Here is a 20,007-nt window from a genome sequence, read left to right on the forward strand (position 1 = left end):
CAAATACCAACTGTTTCTTAATTTGGTGCTATATTTAAAAATAATTACCAGCTTTCAGCCTTCCAATTTAATGTCAAGTCATATTTAATTTCTATGTATTTTACTACGCAGCTGATTTTGTTTCCTTCGTTATATAGTTGAGTTTTAGCTTATAACAAATTGCTGTTTTTCTCATGTTGGATATATTTGATGATGTGAATAGCACTCCTTGTTTTCTTGTTCCATTGGCTGCTTTCTTTCACAACCATTTTAACAATTTCCCCATTTTTTTCCTGAGCAAGAATTTGATATGTATAACCTACTGATATGGATAACCTAGCAGTGTTGTTTCTTTCTAGTGACTACTTTTCACATGGATCGGAGTATTTATTTATTTGTTTGTTTGTTTGTTTGTTTGTTTGTGCTATACTTTGGAAGACTTTGTGTTTTAGGCCAAACAACTTTATGATATTAATATGGGAAATCAGGCCCTGGACTGCTAATTCCAGAAAAGGAAGAGAGAATCATGTTACCTTATAATGCCCTGCTACCTCATTTTGATAACTTTCTGGATCTGTTGACATTGCAAGCTGCTGAAAACTGGCTCCTATTCTAGCTAGACCTCAGTCTCATCCAGTGTGGCTATTCCAATGTTGCTGCAATTACTTCTGTCCTGGTACTGCATCTATTCCAACTTTCCGCTAAACGTATTTTAAGTGCCCTTGAAATTCATGGTTATAAATATTTTCAGAAGAATGCATGGTCTGCAAAAATATTTTTAAAGATTGTTGTAAGTAGTTATTCCTGTAACTTTGATTAAAGTCTAGATACAGAAGGATGGATATTGCATTAAGTGAATATGAAGAATGTACCTTGTAAATATTGATGCAATAGCTTGGTGCAAAATTCTGGTACAAAATTGGTTTATGTGACCAGTATAGTTAAACATAGCCAAGATGCATTTCACAAGTACGAAACACCAGAAATACTTTCTTTCCCCTTTAAGACAAGAAAGTAATTTCAATTAATCAAGAACTGAGTACAAAGCAAGCAAAGATACACAAATTTTTACTTTTAAAAATATCTGTGAATATATAGTTTTCATTTGTGCTCATAGCTATGCTTCCTGAATGGCAATACACAGAAGCTGAGGTCTCAGAACATTTTCTACCTGTTCCTGACCTGCTACGGTCACTAAAAATAATGTTTAAATTCTTATGCATCCATAAGCTCTTAGAAAATTTTTAGCTTTTCAGACTCACAGATACTGGTAAATTCAAAGATGATAATTTCTCTGTACTGGAAGTGCTGTGTTATGAACATACAAATTTTTCCAAGCTTTTTTTTTTTTCTGTTGAAAGAAGAATCCATTTTCCGACATTTTCCTGATTATGCTCAAAACAAACGGATCAAATATAGATGATGAATAATTGTTTTTAATTTATGAATATCAGACAACCTATAAAAGGAGAATCAGAACCTCTGATTTTTAATTACAATATTTAGTGTATATATATTTTTGGATGAAGGAACTTTATTCTCTGTAGGTACAGTACCTAACAGAATGAAAATATTATTTCCTAGAATCTCCTTGACATTACTGCTCATACTAAGAAAAACTAATAATATTATTAACCTTCTGGGGTAACACTTCAGAATAAATTTATTTCTTGAGCAATGCCCTTATTTTTTTACAGAATTACATTTCTAGTAGTTTGAAGGTTTTATGAAATAAAATCAAATTGTAAAGATGTAACATGAGAGAGTGAATTAGTTTATGACAATGTATTTGCATTTGAAGCAAAAAGGGCAGGAAGTCAAATACAACTAAAAGTGAAATGTTGTATCATTGACCTCTAGAGAATGAATATTAATCCTTGTAATATTCCTCTGCTAATTTTAATAGCCACAAATTACATTTTGAACCACTATGCATTCTCTTTCTATATTTCTTATTTTAAGAATGATTGTAAAAGTTTATGTATAAAAATTACTAAACTATAATCTGTAAATATTATGTCATATTAAAAAAGTAAGATGAGGAAGACTTATTACCTTGTTTGATGAATCTTAGGGTATTATTCTGTATACTTTGTTTCTACTTTTGTTGAAGATGGTCTTTTGGAAAAATTCTTATGACATATAATATTTTATAAACCTATTGTATCTAGTTAGTCAGCCAAATTAATTGAGAAAAAATAATCTGTGATATGTGATCAAATAAATTCCTCTGGGAATATCATTACTAGACTAAAACCAGAATTTATTTATTGTGTTGAAGAAGAAACATTTGAATGCTAATGTTCCTAGAAATGTAGGTTCCAGAAAGTTTTATGATCCAGGAGAAACTATCAATTTATACATTAGCCGATTGATGTGTTGTTTGCATGCCATTTTTTTGAGAAATTAATTTATTGTTTATAATAATAAAATTGAAGTTATTAAATTAATGAAAATTACTTTATTCATAGCAATAATTAAACATGCAGAATATATGCTTTGACCTAGGAAGAGATTGCAAAACTAAAGTTATAAACATGCTCTTAAATCTTCCTCTTGAATCTCTTAGCTGAAATGAGAAGGCATTATTTTTCATTTATTTTCTGTATTGGGTTTTTCTATGTGTGAATAAAATAAATTTTTACTGTGTTCAGAATGCTGAGCAAAGACATGTAAATAGCTACTCATAAGCACTTACCTTTTTCTCTTGACTACCCCAAAACTTTGTGTTATAGGGAAAATATTACCTTGTCTGATGAACAGTGAATCTCAAATTCCAAAACACTGTGGTAAATGTATACTTGTGCTACCAGTTTGGTGCACCTGATTTGTAAAATGGGTTGCTTAAATTCCTTTGAAATTAATTTGTCTCAAATCTTGTTATAAACAAAGGGCAACAAACACATTCTCTTCAAAATCAAGAACTTATTTTCAAATTATAGTCTCAGGGGTCAAATGAAATAATAACTAATATTATCACAATTACCATATTAATAAGCCATATTTCAAAATATGAACAATTAAAATTACTGTGGTCAAATTTCCTGATATGCTCACTTTATTTTTCTGGTGAAGTGTTCATCCTTTCTAGTATCCCGCTGTGTGCTGAGGTCAGTGGCTTTACTGAGGGTTGAAGGAAATTTCGCATTGAAGCATCAGCATCTGTAGCCCTTCACTGGAAGTAACTAACTCTTGGGATGCATAACATCCTCCTCCTCACTGCCTGACATCCTTTTTTTTTTTTTTTTTTTTCATTTGTAGTATCTTGATCTTTCTTCATTGGTCTGCAGGACCATGTTTGATCCAAATGCACTATATATGGTGTTTTACATGTTTACCCAGGTTACCAGGTTACATCCTCCTCATAAACATTGGCATGTCATCTCTGGCACCATCCCCTGCCCATAATTTTAAGGTCTCTACTTTTATCCCGTGCCTCCCTTTCTCCATGCAGCATTTCACTCCGGGGTCACAGAGAGTTCATTCTGACAAAACACAGCTGCTGAATATGGATATCAAGCAGCTAGAAAAGTGTGTAGAGCTATCCACAAAAATACATGTCTATACACAGCTACACAATTGCACAAAGCCAAAGAAAGAGAAAACAAAATCAGATAATTATTAAACTGATAATTGGATAACCTCTTTTATTGTTAACCAAGCTAAAAAATATATTTTCAGACATGAATCCAGGCAAAGCGTGATAAATCCTAAAGCATGTGATGTTTCCCCAACAAAAAACCTGTAGCCTGTAACTCGCAAAGACCTTGTTCTGCAGAGCTCAAAGGCTGAGCTTGTTTTCTTGAAAAAGGAGGTCCTAAGATATAGCCCATTTATAAGACATTTATATCATCACTCACTAACTGAAAGTCAGGCCCTAAGTCATTGGCAATGGAAATCTGATAAATCAGATAAACTGATTGTCTTGTTAGATATAGACATAGTGGAATTTTTTTCTTTTTCTAGTTATTATAGAGCAGCAATTACTGTCTGCAGGTCAGGCCCAGAGCATACTTTTAATACAGAGCTTATAATGGCATATGCCATTTGATTTTTTTTTTTTTTCTGTAACATAGTTTAAACTAACAAGCTGTAAATCTTGAAACTGCTATTTTCTTCATACAGTTCCATCTGATGGTGGCAAAGACCTGAAACACTGTTTGGATTTAGGAGTTTACTTTATTGGGAAACTACAGTTCTATAGAGCTAGTCAAATGGAGATACCAATGGCTGAAGGAAAAAATTGTCAAGTCCATATAATGTAATGCAGAACTAGATAGCTATGGCTATACTCTTTATTAAATTAGCTCTGATATTTCTTTTCATACCAGTTTCATTGATTTTCCATACTCTGACCACGTAGCTGCCATCACTAGAGAACGCTCCACAGTACATATGGGCCCTGCATACCAGGACATGTTTAGCTTTCTAGCACATATAGCACTAATCCCTGAAATTAATATGAGAGATAAGACAAAGAGCTATACTCATCACTACTCCAATATGTGTCATTTTATTGAAAAGCAGATCAATTTTATGAAGTTACATATAATCACAGAAAATCGGAAATGCAACCAAACAGATAAACCCTGCTTTTATGTACCTTTAGTGTATTAGTATCCGTGAAAGAAGCTACACATATATTTATCAACCATGTATTTTAGTTTCCAGATTACTAACTCAGTTTTCCTCTGTCACATGCATTTTTTCAGAGTTTTATGGTGCAAACTTTGAGCTTTCAAATCTGCATTTGCATACAGGCATGGAATCTTGTTAAGGAGAAAGGAAGACTTCACCTTTACAGTTTATAAAATATTCACACACAAAAACATGATACAGAGAAAACTTTTGTTGAAATGGTCAAATTTGAGACTGGACATAAAATATATGTTACTGCTGACCTTGAAAATACTGGAAAATTTGAATTTCCACTTCAGAAAGCACATTATCTGGCCAAGGTGAAAAATAAAAAGTAGATCTTAAGTGTCTTGCATGAAACAACAGAATCCAAACACCCTATTTCATCCTTGCTAGATTTAGCTTCCTGATTCTCTAAACCTTCCCTAAAGAGCAGAGTCATCCAGTGACAACAATAGTTGCTTCTGCTATCAACATCCTTCCCTGTGTGAAGCCCCACAGCCTTGCCATTGACACGGGAGGTGGGTTGGCTCCTGAAGGCAGCAGCTTGACTGCTGCACAAGCTGTTCTCCATCTTGCTGCGGGTGAGCTGGCCAGCACCCAAGGCAGGGCTGACCTTGCTCCTGGGCTACTCACATCTTCATCTGTCTGGGACCTTGCTGTGCTTCTATAGGTTGCTCTCCCCTTTCTTCTGGTTGCCAGAATAACTGGTTCTCCATCTGGCTACTGTCCAAACCAATCCAGTCACAGTTTCTCCATCTGGTTTATTCTTGGAAAGATGAATTGGATGTTTTAATTTAGAAGAGTCGATATCTTCCTACCCTCTCTCCACAGCCTACTTACTTCATCTACACATATTTAATTTTGTCTAGACTTCTGCATAACTGTGGAGAGGAGATGTGGCTTCCTCCCCTGCACCTCCTCCCCATTTTTCTTTTTCCTTTGATTCTTTTGTGTCCTCCAGTAGCAGAAAGTTTCCTAAATCCTGTGAAATTGTCCCTCACAAGATTGCTTCAGCATCATTACACAACTTTCCTGCTTATTCTCTTCTGTTTTGTAAAAACAACCCCCCCTTCTAAAAAATAGAATAGCGTAAAATATCTATTTTATATTTGTACTATATTTTAATTGTCCTTTTGATACAACACTATCAACTACATACATTCCTCCCTCTCCAATGGGTAAAGATATTTACAACACAAATTCATAGAAATAATTCCATATTAACAACTCATCTCTTTGGTACCAAAGAGTAAAACACAAGAAGAGATAAAATTTTTAGAAGGAAGATACTTTGTGAATATTTTCAGTTTACCATAAAATATTTCATTTAACCGGCTCATTTTTCTCTCCAGATTTTGTCACACAAGGTCTTGTTTGTTGCTTGACTCTAACTCTTTGAGGTCAATGTATTTCCATGCTGTTAGTCATGTAGACTTCACATCAGGGCACCAGCTGGTCTAATTGGAAGACTGTACACAGTGGCCAATGAACCGAGGTACATTTGCCTGTTCTGTACATGAGCCTGTCCTGCTCATAGATCAAATAGGAGCATTTTGCAAACAGCAGTTACTCAGCGCTATCTTTCATGTCTTTGATGTTTAAAGATCATAGAATCATAGAAAAGAATCCCACAATTATTTGAGTTGGAAGGGACCTTTAAGGTTCCGACTCCCCAGCATGGGCAGGGACACCTTCCACTAAACCAGGCGCCCATCCAACCTTGTCTTAAATACTTCCAGGGATGGGGCATGCACAACTTCTCTGGGCAACATGTTCCAGTGTCTCAACACCTTCACAGTAAAGAATTTCATCCTGATATTTCACCTAAATCCACCCTCTTTCACTTTAAAGCTATTACCCCTCCTTAAATCCATTTCCCCTCCTTGCTGCCCATCGCAACCCCAAGAGAAAGATCTTGTGACTTGCTGCAGTCTGGCATTTGCAGTGGAGACTCCCCCTTCAACAGCTCCATTTGGGTGGATGCATTGGCCCACCACACAGGGCAGATGGTGCAGACCCAGTCACAAGTTCCTCTAGGTAAAAATGAAAGAAAAGAGTATAATCACAATTTAGGTTAAATTGTTGTGCCCAGAGCGCAACTGGAAACTGTATTAAATTGTAATAACTCTACTGTTAAGCGTCTACATCTGAATCTCAATGTAGAAAAAGGGGAAAAAAAATTCTCTCTGAATAAGAAAAACAGATAGAAGGAGGGGAATTCTTAGGAAAAAAAAAAAAAAAAAAAAAAAGAAGAAGAAACAACAAATCCAACCAAGCAAAATGGGAGGTGGCAATGGTGTTAAACAAAGCAAAGTTCTTTCATTTTTGCTGGCTGAAAAACTTTTTCTCAGGGTGTAATACAATAGCTCAGTTTTTTCATTCTAAGAAATCAGATAACTAAAAAAATGCTCTACTCCTTTTCTCTATGCCCTAGAAATCAAAACAGGATAGAGTTTTAGGGTGGTACACTGAGCATAGATTGAGGGTACCTTGTCCTATGTAATCTTTTTAGTACCCACTAACAAAAATAAAATAATATTTGGCATTCTGTTTTCATCTTCCTTGTGGCAAAAGTGATGAGAGTTGGATCCTTACTCAGCAGCTCATCTCAAAGGATTTAAAATTTACACAATTGTCTTCCAAGCTATCATTTAAGCTTAGCTGGTGGGATATAGGATGAAGTGTTGACATTATGGAATTCTTCAGATGAGAACCTTCATTATATTTTGTTCTATTTGATTTCATTCATTTTTCAGAATTGAAATGTCATGTGGATTAATTAAACAAAATAAACAAACCAAAAGACATTGACATTTCGGAAATTGTAAAATTTAATTTAGTGTTTCTGAACTAATCCAGCAAGGTTACTTTTCTGCCACTGAAATTTGTACATAAGTGTCTGTTCCATAAATGTCCTAACCTTGTAGTCCCTATTCCAGTTGTTGTACTAATTTCTACACTTATTTTCAAATTGGGACATTATAATTCAGCAGGATACTGGGCTGATCAGACACAGTTATATTTTTTCTTCATAAACATACATTTGATATTTCTAATATTTCTTTTTTTCATGCTTAATTGTTTTGTACATGTAAATGAGTGTACTAAGACTTATATTGCTACTTACATTGAAGTAGAAAAGCTCTAACATTTGTAGGTGACTGATCATGTATGTGAAAAAGTTTATGAGGGTTATGTAAACAAATGGAAAAAATATTTGTCTTGCTATTCTTCAACATATTTTGTTATTCACAGCTGAATTCTGCCTTGCACTACATACGATCTTTGTCTCATGACAAGCACTGTCTTCTCTGCAGGAGAAGGGAGAATATGAACGAGTTACTTACAGATACCAGGCCAGTTCAGACTCTTAGGATCTGATAATCAGCATGAGACCTCAGGCTAAAGAGAGGAGATGACATCCCCTATTTCATTCAATTTATATCTAAACACTGTTTAATAGTAAGACATTCCCATTCCTTCAGGGGATCATCTAGAAGATTTACCTGCTCTGAATTCATTCTTATTTGGTTCTGTCTTGTGGTGGGAATAGAAATAGAGTGGAAAAAGACAATCAGTGTCTGCATATTATTTTCCAAACACAGTGTATTCTATCATAACAGTATTTACTGAGAAAAGAAAAGGAAAGGGTAAAGGAAAGTAAAAGAGAAAGGAAACGTCTTTGGAAAGATCTGATTACTGTGAGATATTTGGATTCTTCTAATGACTGGTTATGCACCATTTCCACAGACTTTTCACACAAGCCAATAAGTACACACAAAAGTAATTATATTTTGTTGCAATTCATTAAACTTTTTTCCCTCTGGAAAAAAAAATAATCATTTCACAAAAAAACAAAAAATGCACAAGATTATCATTAAATAATATTAGAAAAGACACAAAATTATTTTTAAATAGATTCCAGATAATTCAATTTAAAAGACTCTCATTAGTATTGTAGATCAATCCATGCATTTTTGTATTTACAGTGACTGATGTGTAACTTCTATCTTCTCTTCCAGAAGCTGTGATTTCTAAGATATTTTAGTGGGAATGGAATTCTAGTTGCAAAATTATTAAAGATGAAAGGAAGGGAAAATAAAAGATGCGTTAAAAAAAAAGAAATTCTTTCATTCAGCATCATATATTTATTTTGTATAGTGACAAGAGATTGCTCAGGAGTGAAAGAAAAAGTTATTGCATCTCAGCCTATGAAGCCCCCCGGGCCTCGCTTCTGTTCTCTCTTGGTTCCACTTGGCTCCTCTTGAAGCTATACTCCCTTAAGTGGTTATAAGTAAGACTAGCTTTAGGAAAGGCTGCATATCAAAATCCCCATTAAAAAAAATCAGTCTAGAAATGGCAAAGATCCCAACAATAAGAAAACAAAACAAAACAAAACAAACATCACAAATCTTACCAATTCAGTATTGAGTCTCCAGAGATACAGATATTATGAATGGCTTCACAGCTATTGTGAGCAATGAAACTCCTTCTATTTTCACAGCACTTCCACTTTCCAGAAGTGTTGTGCTGGCTGTTTACCTATCCTGGAGTAATGCTTTTTAGCTTGATGAAAATTTGAAATGCAAATTCCAAGAAGCCATGATCTGGACAGAGGTAGCATGGGAGAAGCATCCCCCTTGAAATCATGGAAATTCTGCCCCTCTCCCCCCATACTTCCTTTCCTTCACTGAATAAATTCAGCTTACTCTGATATCAGCTTACTGAGTTGAACCCAAGAGAGTGAAATCTTATGACATCTGTCCAATTAGGTAAATGTTAAAGAGTGCATCTCCTTGAATGAAAAATGACCCCTTTAAAAAAAATTTACAGTGTTCTTTGTTTTTTTTAAAAAACAAACAATTCTCTTGGGTTTTTCCATCTTTTTTTTTTTTTTTTTTTTGTTCAGTTTCTGGAAAATGGAATATATTTTCTTAAAAAAAAAAAAAAAAGGTAATTAACTTTCCTGAATTCTTAAGACTGTCTCTTCATGTTGTTATAGCATGGACAGATAAATAAATAAATAAATATGATTGATCACTATATTTCAGGTTTATATTTAAAATCAGTTAATAAATATCACATTATAGTTTACTGATCAATAACCAAGTTTTAAATTATATAGATATTTTAATTCCAAATTTATTATGCTCTTACCTCTAAGCAAACCCCTAATTTAGGCTCTATGTTTTGGATAGATAAAATTCCGATTTTAAATTGCAATAAAGACAGCGAAAGAAAATACTCCAAACAGGTTAACTGGGTTTTTTTAGTTCCTGTTTTCTCTATAGCAACTCATTTATTTAGCAACTCATTTATTTGATAATAAAAATTCACTCAACCCCTCCAAACCTCCTGAAAGGTTTTGCTCAGGTGATGAGTAGAGTTATTCTCTTGAACTCTCCCATTTAGCTGAGGTCCCTCTCTAGAGGCAATAGGCTTGTGAGATCAGGAAAGAGCTATCAACGTACAAGTTTTCCTTCATAGATGGCAGTCCAAATTATTTAATCTAATATTAATATTGAAAAGCCTGCTGCTCATTAACAGGTGCCTACACAAAGAGAAGCAGAGACCGTTTATCACATGAGAACATTGTGCTGGGAATAAGTATATGTTTCTTCTGAGTTAGAAATTGCTTCTCATAATTGTGTGACTTAGCCTTCATTTGACATCTTTTTTAAGGTGCAGCCTATACAACTAGCTTTAGCTTTTTCCTTATACCTGCATACTACCTTCACCTTGTCAAAAACCTGGCCATTGTTCTGGCCAGTCCCCTTCATCAGTTCTTCAATAAGCATTTCCAAGAAATTTCTATTTTTGTTTGCTTTCTAGTGTTCATTTATGTTAGCTTCACATGGCACATCTTACTTAGATTATAACCTGTGACAAGATCCAACATTCTCAGTAAATGAGAATATCTTGTTTACCAACTGTCAACAATAGGCTTCTTATATCTATGTCTAGTTAATTCTGCCTTGGTGAATGAACTGTCACCCCTTCTTTATTAGTAGAAAGTCAGTGAGAAGCATAGTTCATAAAAAAGCTGTTTTTTTCCAGGTGGTAAGTGGTAGCATATCTCTGAATTCCAATAACACTTCTTCAGTTTCCACAGAGCTTGGGAGAGTGTCTGTCTCCTCTTCACATTTTTCTGGTTTGCTCTACCTCAATCTGTACAGACCTGATATTAGACCATGAATAAACAGTAAGAAGTAACCATTCTCTCTAAATAGCATCTCTCACCAAACATTCCTGTTTCTTAAAACAAACAAACAAAAAATGAAGCTTGATGTAGAAGATATGAAGATGTGACCTTACTCAATTTTAATGTCAAGATTTAGACAAATCAATTTTTTTTCTAGTATAGGCAAAAACTGCTTGAGGTAAGAGCAGCAGAAGTAAATCTCTGTCAGCTTGTTTTTGAGCTATATAATTTCATGAATAATTAAATAATGTGTGCTAGGAACACAGCATTGTCAAAGAACCTTAAGCTGTATAACATTATGATGTTTGGTTTGATTTGAGGAAAAAAAAATTAGTTGATCTGTCTACTTCTTAAAGCTAAAACTGTGATAAATTGATAAACTGTATTAATTTCCAGCCTGATACGGAAATTATGTTGCCTATACTAAAGTCATTAGGATGAGATAATCCTCAAGAAGTTTTAAGGAGATCATGCTCAAAAGACTCACAGGTGATTCTGAATAATCTTACAAAAATCCAGCTGCTCAGATAATTTACATCATACTTTCCTATAGAGAACAAGTCTTTCTGACTGTCAGGATGGACATGATGGGTGGACAGTTTTCCCATGTTACTTCAAGCCCATTCAATTCCAGTTTTAAAGTCTGTGATATTAGGGGGGGTTGTGTTTATTTGGTAGATGTTAATTTGACCTTGACATCTAGATGTAAATACATTAAACACGGATTCAGCACTAGCCAAGGCACCAGCACATCTGCATCAATCAGAACTGTTCCCTTTGCAGACCATGGTTTCATCATGTTGTTTTATAGCATTGCCCATGCTAAAGAGTCACATTTCCTCATTTGCCATCTCTTGTGTTCAGCCCATGAAATCCCTGAACATCTGACTAAGATCTGCATAGCTGCCCATAACTTATTTAATTAAAAAAAAAAAAAAAAAAAAAAAAAAAAAGAAAAGGTACAACATATGTGACAGAGGTAGAGACAAGAAGTTTTCCATTTCCACATAGAAACAGTTGTTAAATTTTCTGAGACTCTATGAAGAAGAAGAAGAAGGGAGAGAGAATTTTCTTGAGATGGGTGGCTTGGAGCTTTGGAGCTTTTTTAGTTTTAGTTTTATCATTAACAGGACACATTATGTTTGAAAAAAATGTCTTTTTTTTTTTTTTTTTTTTTTTTTTTCCATTTAGGATTTCTCAGAAATCTTCTTGGCCTGGAGCTATAACTGATGTAGCACTAGGCTCTAAATTATCCCACCACAAACATGTCTTCCATAATAATTACTGAAGTGCTACTGCAATACACAGTTCTTGTTTTTTACCAAATATCCTCATTTTTTTTTAAAGGCACAATGAATATTTGAATTAATGGGCAAAATTTCCTAAATTGACTTAAGATAAAAGCTGATGTCTATGAAAAATTATAACCTGTTGCATAATTATTCCACGGTATTTTTAGGTGGGTTTTGTGGGATTTTTAAAATTATATTTTTTTTTTTTTTACTATAAAACCCCAACACTAGCTAGTAGATAAAATTCAATTTTCATAGAGAATTATAACAAAAAAACAGGCATTCATTTAATGTCTCTAGAAACATGTAAGGAGATAAACCAATATCTTGGGTATATTTTTTTTACTCAGCATGAAGATTGTATGATTCTTTAAACTAAATTATTTGGTGGAAAAAAATGGCCAGAGGGCAAAACCCAGACTATAGAAACTCTTTTCTTTGACTAACTTTTGTGACTGCTCTAAATTGACCACTTTTTTCCCTGACTAATCTCTAAACAGAGGGCATATCCCTTTCACTTGCAAAATGCTCTCACACAAAATAAATTACCTTCCCACCACCCCGGTTACTTGCCAGGGAGTACTTTATTTTTCCACTAGGAAGAAGAAAATCAGCTTGTATTTTGCTTGCTAGAGTCTTCTGCATTTTAATTCTGGACTCTGAATGAACATCAGAGAGGCTTTATGATGTTTTGCACAAAAGTGCCTGTGTTCATAGTTTTACTCAGGGCACCCAAAATAGCATGCAGTAAGCAGTGTCATACTGTGAGTTTTCAAAAGTAAAAGTAGAACTGACTTATACTGGCAGGAAGCTGTAACTCCTAGAGCTTTCTGAGGATTTGTGAAGTAAAAGAAGACTACTTTTCTGCATCCCATGTTACTTTTGCAATATCCATTCCTTTAGTCCTCTAGAAGGCCCTGAAGTTACACAGGTAAGATATGTCTCTGTTTTTTTTTTTTTTTTTTTTGTTGTTGTTGTTTGTTTGCTTTTTATTTATTTATTATATTCTAAAATCAAACTTAAGACATTTATCTGGGTGCCTCTAGTGTAAAAGATCCAAAAGTCAAAAACAAACCCAGGAACCCCTCAAAACCTCTAGAAAGAGAGACCCGCTTTTGTTGTTTCTTCGGAGTCCACCGTCTAACTTCTATATCTGTGAAATTCCAGATTTCTAAATTGGATTTACCAGAAGAAATACTCACTATGCTTGTTTTGTGTTCAACCGTTGTGTTCATCCATTTTTTGCAAGACCCCCAGCTCTGACAGAATGCTTGTGATTGCTTCAGCTGCACTTATGCAAGTAATTGTCATGAATGTGTGCCTACAATTTTCAAGGGTGGCATCAAGAATGAAAATTTTCCTGTTTTAAAGGAACTCCTTGTCTTGTTACTCTTCACTCCAGAAACAGAAAAAAATTATCTTTTTTTCTTGTTTTCATTCACATTTCTGTTTCCATTTCTTTTTATAATCTCCCAGCTAGCAACTGTAAAGTCTTTCAGACCACAGAAAATGTATGCCTCTACTTTTGTCAGATCTTCAGCGTGAAATGGCAGTTTATTAACAAATGAGTTTTACAAAGAACAGTGCATTACATACACTGGCAAAATATTTGCATTGCATGTTTCTTTTGTAACACTTCTATTAGGATGTATAGCTACAATTTATTTTTAAAGCTCAGACTCTTCAAATAGACTATAGCCAAAAAACATCCAGTGAAGTATAGCCCAGAGATATTTAATAGTTGTTGATTTGTTATAAAAATACTGAGTGTCTGTCAACTTGTTCATTTCTGCAAATTATTTTGCTATGAAACTGGTGAGAATTACACAGCTTTTGCATGATAATATTACTTTTTTATAGACTGTTACTTAGAATCAGTTATGGTTGCAAAAGCACTTCAGATAACTACTTTTATTTTATACCTGGATCAATTTGCACTATGGTGCAAAAATTGATCTGTGGACTCAGTTTAGGAGTTATGAAGATAATTTCAATGTTCAGCATTTTTCTGTTGGAAGTGTTGAACCAAGCACTTACATAAAACGAATATAGGGCTGTGACAGGAGTTCAGATTTTTTGCATTTTTACAGAATAAAAAATGCATAAGTGAAAGAGCTAGACAATGAAAATCTATTCTTGGGTTTATTTTTAGGTAAAAAAGAGAGGATGAGAGAGGGCCTTGCTCACAAAATACGCAAAGAAAAGTAGTTTAAGATTAAAGAACAAAGTTACAAATCTACTATGGAAAGCCATGCATAATTAGAAGCAAAATTTAACTTCTTTTACCCAGTGTAAGGTAATTTATGGAACTATAATGCACACTTTATATTCAAAACTGAAAAATGTATAGTATCCTAAAATTGAAGTTTATATACTTCTTTCATGTGTCAGAATGTTTTACAATTAGTGATATGAAGTAGTTTTCAGACTGTATCAGCACAATTTGATATTGAAATAAGAAAATAATATATTATGTGCTATATAGGCATATTTTAATGATGTCTGTGGTTTAAGCTACTTGTTGCTTTTCATCATTACTCTTTGGTTTATTTGGTTTGATACTTTATATGTATATACTTTTGGATGAAATTTCCATTGTGTAGTCTTTTTGTCATATTTTCTAAAAATATACTTGGAATATTCTTGTTCAGCTTAATCAGAAAGATTTGGCTATTTCTTGAATGAGTTTAATTTATAAGATAATTTTGCCAACAGATCTAACAATAAAATAGATAATATTGATTTAAAATATTGGATCCTTTTTAGGTAAAAACTATTATTTTCCTTTACTTTGTAAGTCATAGAAAGTTTTGATTTTTACCACAGGCAGTAGAGATAGGTTCCACCACAGTCCCTTAACTTTTTTCAATTTCAACTCTGTTCCAACCCCTTTGATGCTAAAGGGAGTGAGATGTGTCACAATGATTTTCATATCCGTCCTTCCAGTTTTCTTTATCCAACAACATATTTGTTTCTGCAAATGGATGAATCAAAGGGCCAGAGAGTGTCTATGGTCATCTCAGCTATCCTGGTTATCCTGGTTATCCATTGCAGACCCTGCTAAGCAGACATGGTACACATCCATTACAGAGGAAGCTGATGTGGCTCAAGACCACATGGGACAGACCAGGGGACATAATTCTGCTTTGGATACACACATCAAGGTCTTTTCTCTGCATGTGCATTGCCTGTAGCACAAAAGAAATTGCAGTTGCTGCTGCTAACAAGATGTAACTGTTAACAATGTTTGCAAAAGAACATTTCTCCCAGGCTTTCTATCAGGGACACAAACATAGCGAGGACCATGGTATTAAATTAGAATCTTTCAGTCTCAGGCCACTGACCTAACTGCTAAAGCAAACTTCTTTTGAGAAAACATAATTAAGGAAAAAGGGATATTTAATTACCATAAAAGTATAAAAAAAAGAAAGTAAAACCTCAGTAAAAGACTTTGTATCTGCAAATACAGCACTGAAATTAAAAATATGATACCTGAAGATTGCTAAGACTATCTTGAGGGAGAACTCTAACACATGTACAATGTTAAATGATACACAATGATACAATGTTAAATTTTTGGAGGGAAAACTAGTTTTTGCATTGGCACTCTATTTTTTTTTTTTTTTAATAACTAGGGAACAACTGCTGTTGCAACTTTAACATTGTTAACTAAATATTAGAGGAAGTGTAAGATGTCATTTAAAATTTTACTTTTTACACATAATTTTGACACCTTGGAGGCCAAAAGACATCCTAGTAGCGTAAATTAAAAAATATAAGTAACAAAAGAATAACTGAATTGTATGACTGAATAGAATTTTTAGTATTTAATGTGATTAAAATATAACCAGATCTGCAAAATAAGTCTACAAAATTTTTCAGTATTTTACAGATCTTTTAGACAGTGTTAAATAAAATAGAAAATTAAAGTTCTTGAAGTTTTATTTTGCTTAAAAAATTTCTGTTTAAGACTGGGTTTACAAGCATATTAAGCAATAATAGATGTTATTGCTATGTTAACAAATATTTTGTATGCTCTGTGCTCATTGTCATGCAGCATAAAGAAGGTTTGAGGCTTTTCATTGTTACCATTTAAATGGTGTAGTCAAAATGATGAGTTTTCTTTAACTACCAAGATTACAAAAATTCAAAGGAATTTAAAGAGACAGTGCTTGTCAAATGGTAAAGACACCGAGGTTACACACTCCTCTCTCTGTAGAGAACCTTTTCAGAATGGTGAAGAGGATATCTAGGTTATGTGGGGAATATCAACCTTCTGTGATTCATAAGTTTAGGTGGGATAAGGTAATTTGTCAAAACTGCTTAATAAAAAAAAAAAAAAAAAGGAGGATTAAAAACTTTTTAAAGAAAGCTATATTTATTTAACATCTCTTTAACAACTTTAAATTGTTAAATGAGATCTATACATCCCAAGCAGAATTTATCAAGAAATGGAACAAAGATCTATATCTGATCTTGGTTTGAAAAGAGATTGTGGTTCCCTGGATGCAGTCACAAGTGAACAGAGCTCACTCCCTAGGACTTGTGCCCACTCCATGGGTAAGACAAAACACAGGATCCAAAATGAAAACACATACGACTCCTTGTTAAATAATTCTATGAGTCGTAATTCTGTGATTTCTGGAGGATTTGATGCACTCTGAAAATCTCAAGAAATCTGCCAACAAACTTGATAAAAAAAATCATAACGCAGCTGCTTGTAAGAATTTACATAATACAAAATATTCCAAATATTTTCTGCATCTGTTTTGGACAGTCACTGAAAATAGCCATACAGCACCCATGCTCTGAGTTACATGTTGGCATCAGCCCGCACATGCAAACTGGTGGAGAAGATCCCTAGTACCTTGATGCATTGCTACGTATTTTTGAGTAGATGGAAACAAACAAAATTTAGGAACAGTCCTAACTTTTCTTGCCCTTTTGACTTACCCATGACATTTGAAGCAATATTAAATGAGTTTTTTTTTTTTTTCTAAATGGAGTGGATTCCTTCTCTCTCATACTTCAGGTGAAAAACACAAAAAGAGTTCGTTGTCCAAGGGTCCATGAGCCATAATAATGTCACACTCAAGACATCCTTTCCAGGCACTTTAGCATCCCATGTAGCCTGCAGGAAAATTCAGGAACAGAAAAGAGAGGAGGGTGTGTGCCAACATAATGCAAACTGTAAACCTTCCATCTTTGCTAACAAATTAGAAAACAGTGCTGCTTTCAATTACTGCCCAGCTTAACTTCAAACAGCTGATTTCTCACTCCTCCATGAGATGCAGATAGTTGTTGGAGAACATTAAGGGCATTGCTGGTGCTGTTTTTATGGATCAGTGTGATATATATTAACTAGGCCAAAATTTACCCTTAACAGTAATTCCCAGTAGTAGAAGAGCTAGAATGATTTATGCTACTTTATATCTCATGAGATACTCCTGGAAAATAAAAAGATGTTTCCAGACAAATTAAGATGACAACTAGTCTTACAGAACAAAAATGCGGTAGTGTATTGGTTTTCCCCACACATCAAATTTAACATATAAATTGAATTGGTTTCAAATGCCAGGTCATTAGATAGCTGGCATACATGGCTATTTTCATAAAAGACTGACCCAGAAAATGTATAAATAGCATTTGGAAATGTCACATAGAGATAAACTGTGATGATTGCTCGACTTTTCATATGTACTATTTCAGGGGCGTGCAAATGTTACAAAATTAGGCCCATTTTCTGGTGCCTCACTTGTAATTTTCTTCTATTCGATTCTTTATCTCAACTATTTTGTTAAGTGATCATATTAAGGAAAAAAATTTTTTCCACTTAAAGATTACAGGAAAACAGAGCCTAAACTCAAAGACTGTCACAGCATAAGGCCAATTTCACAGTGTGCAGAATAAATGGGCCCAGTTACCTATACAGTTTAATCAGAGCTATATGAAATTTTATAAGTGACATTACTGCTCTGGCCTGCAGCCTGAGGCAGTGGCAGTGATGCTGCCCTCCAGGAAGAAGTTCAGGCAGGTCAACAGAGCAGTCTCTGTGGGGTGCCTCCACAGAGGGGAGTGCCTCTCCCATGTAACTCTCTGAGCAACCCCAGCCCCATCAACTACTGGTCTCACGGGTGGATATCTGGCAGGGATTCCCCATTCCAACGCTCAGCACTCTGCACCAGCCCATGACTGTGGCTGTGACTGGGCTTTTCAGAGCTTTTCTCCTCTGCTGGCAGCTCCTGCAGAGCAGCATCACAAACTGCTTACAGTGGGAGCCCAAGCCATCCTCAGGTGACAGTCCAAGACTGGATCATGAAGGATCCTCATTTGATGGGCAGACCTAATTCTGCCACCACCATCTGAAGGACCCAGTCATGTAACTGAGTGCTCTTAGTAACCCAGCACTAACAAAGAACACCAAGTTTCCATTACACTGAGTCCTTAAAGAGCAAACCTGAGATTAATTAACCTAACCCCCCTCCAAATAATTAAATATTAAAAAATAACTTATTTTCAGCAGATAATATTGCTTATTTCCCCCCAAAATTAAATTAATCTCTCAGAAGAGAAGAAAATTTAAAGCAAGAACTTACTCCCAAATGTAGTGTCTATAAGTATGGTATAGTTGCATGTATGAAACATTCAAAGAAACTCTGAAATAAAAATTTATATTCACATTTGCCACCTCTATTCCACAAACTGCAAAAATAAATAATTCAGAGATGTGAATTACTGTTAAGCTGTCATAAATCATGGATTTTTGCTTTTTCCTCTATTGGGCTTTTGTAGTGTAGTTCGCCTGTTTATTCCTTTTTTCTTTTATTTTTTTTTTCTGATAGATAGCCTCTTCAGAATAAAAGCTGATTTCCAAGTGGAAAAATACTGCTTAAGTCTGAGCTACTACAATCTGATTCAGCCTATTTTGTTTCAAATGAAAACTAGACAGCACAGCAAAAACTGTTGCATCATAAAAATGATAGAGTGTATTCTTGAGTATTACTAATCATAAATGTCAAAGGAAGTAAAAAGCACACTATTTCAGTAGGATATCTGAAGATAAACTCTCTTGGAACTATTTCAGTGGCCTTCCACTGACAGCAACTTCAGATTTCTAAAAATTCATAATTTCTGCCTGTAAGCTTTCTTTTTTTTATGTCTGGCTATGTTGGAGCAATGTTGACTGTAGCCAAACCAGGGAAATCAGGTGATCCTACAGGCAAATATAGCACAACCTATTGGAGAATAAATTAATATCAGTGAAAGACTGAACTTATATTTACCTCTAATGCATGAAAAATGAGATAATTTTAATGTATGCGTGACAAAATCACTATAAAGTTAGGTAATAAAACTTCATTTTGTTTTGATGTTTTCTCATATCAAAAGAGATATGCTTTTTTTCTTTCTACATGACATAGTGGTTAGGATTTATATACCAACGTATGATACCACAATACTCTGACACTATGAGCATATTGATCATAAGCCATAGTAATCATATGGAGAAAAAGCATTCTGGCAATCAGCTGCATTAATCAGGGATTAAAATGTGTGAGAAAAAGTTTTCTGAAGTTTTTTGTTTATCTTTTTTTTAAATATACTGGAAAAAATAACAAATGTCAGCTTCTTTGGATAACATTAATCCTTTTGTTCAATCTAGAAAAAAATGGTTTAAAAAAAGGGCTTATATTGTAATCCAAAGCAGTTTGTTCCAAGAAGATAAATAACATATTCAATAGTTAAGAATTTTAAACATTATTTTAAACTAGTTGATCTATGAAACATCTTTGTTCTGGTCTAATTTCCTTTACTGGAATCATCTTTTGCTACCTGAAATGAAAACATTCCTAATAGAGGAATATGTGACCTGCCTGTAGATATCTTTAAGTA

General features: G+C 34.2%; 1 protein-coding gene across 1 annotated transcript in view; it reads left to right on the forward strand.

The window, feature by feature from the left end:
- Positions 1-12,970: 12,970 nt before the first annotated feature.
- Positions 12,971-20,007, forward strand: part of CDH19 (cadherin 19) — a 65,169-nt gene continuing 58,132 nt past the window's right edge. Inside the window, exon 1 of the mRNA XM_053954274.1 lies at positions 12,971-13,045. The gene's annotated coding sequence lies outside the window, so the exon portion shown is untranslated. The remainder of the gene's footprint in view (positions 13,046-20,007) is intronic.

This window comes from Vidua chalybeata, chromosome 1 (genome assembly GCF_026979565.1).
Source record: "Vidua chalybeata isolate OUT-0048 chromosome 1, bVidCha1 merged haplotype, whole genome shotgun sequence".
NCBI lineage: Eukaryota > Metazoa > Chordata > Aves > Passeriformes > Viduidae > Vidua > Vidua chalybeata.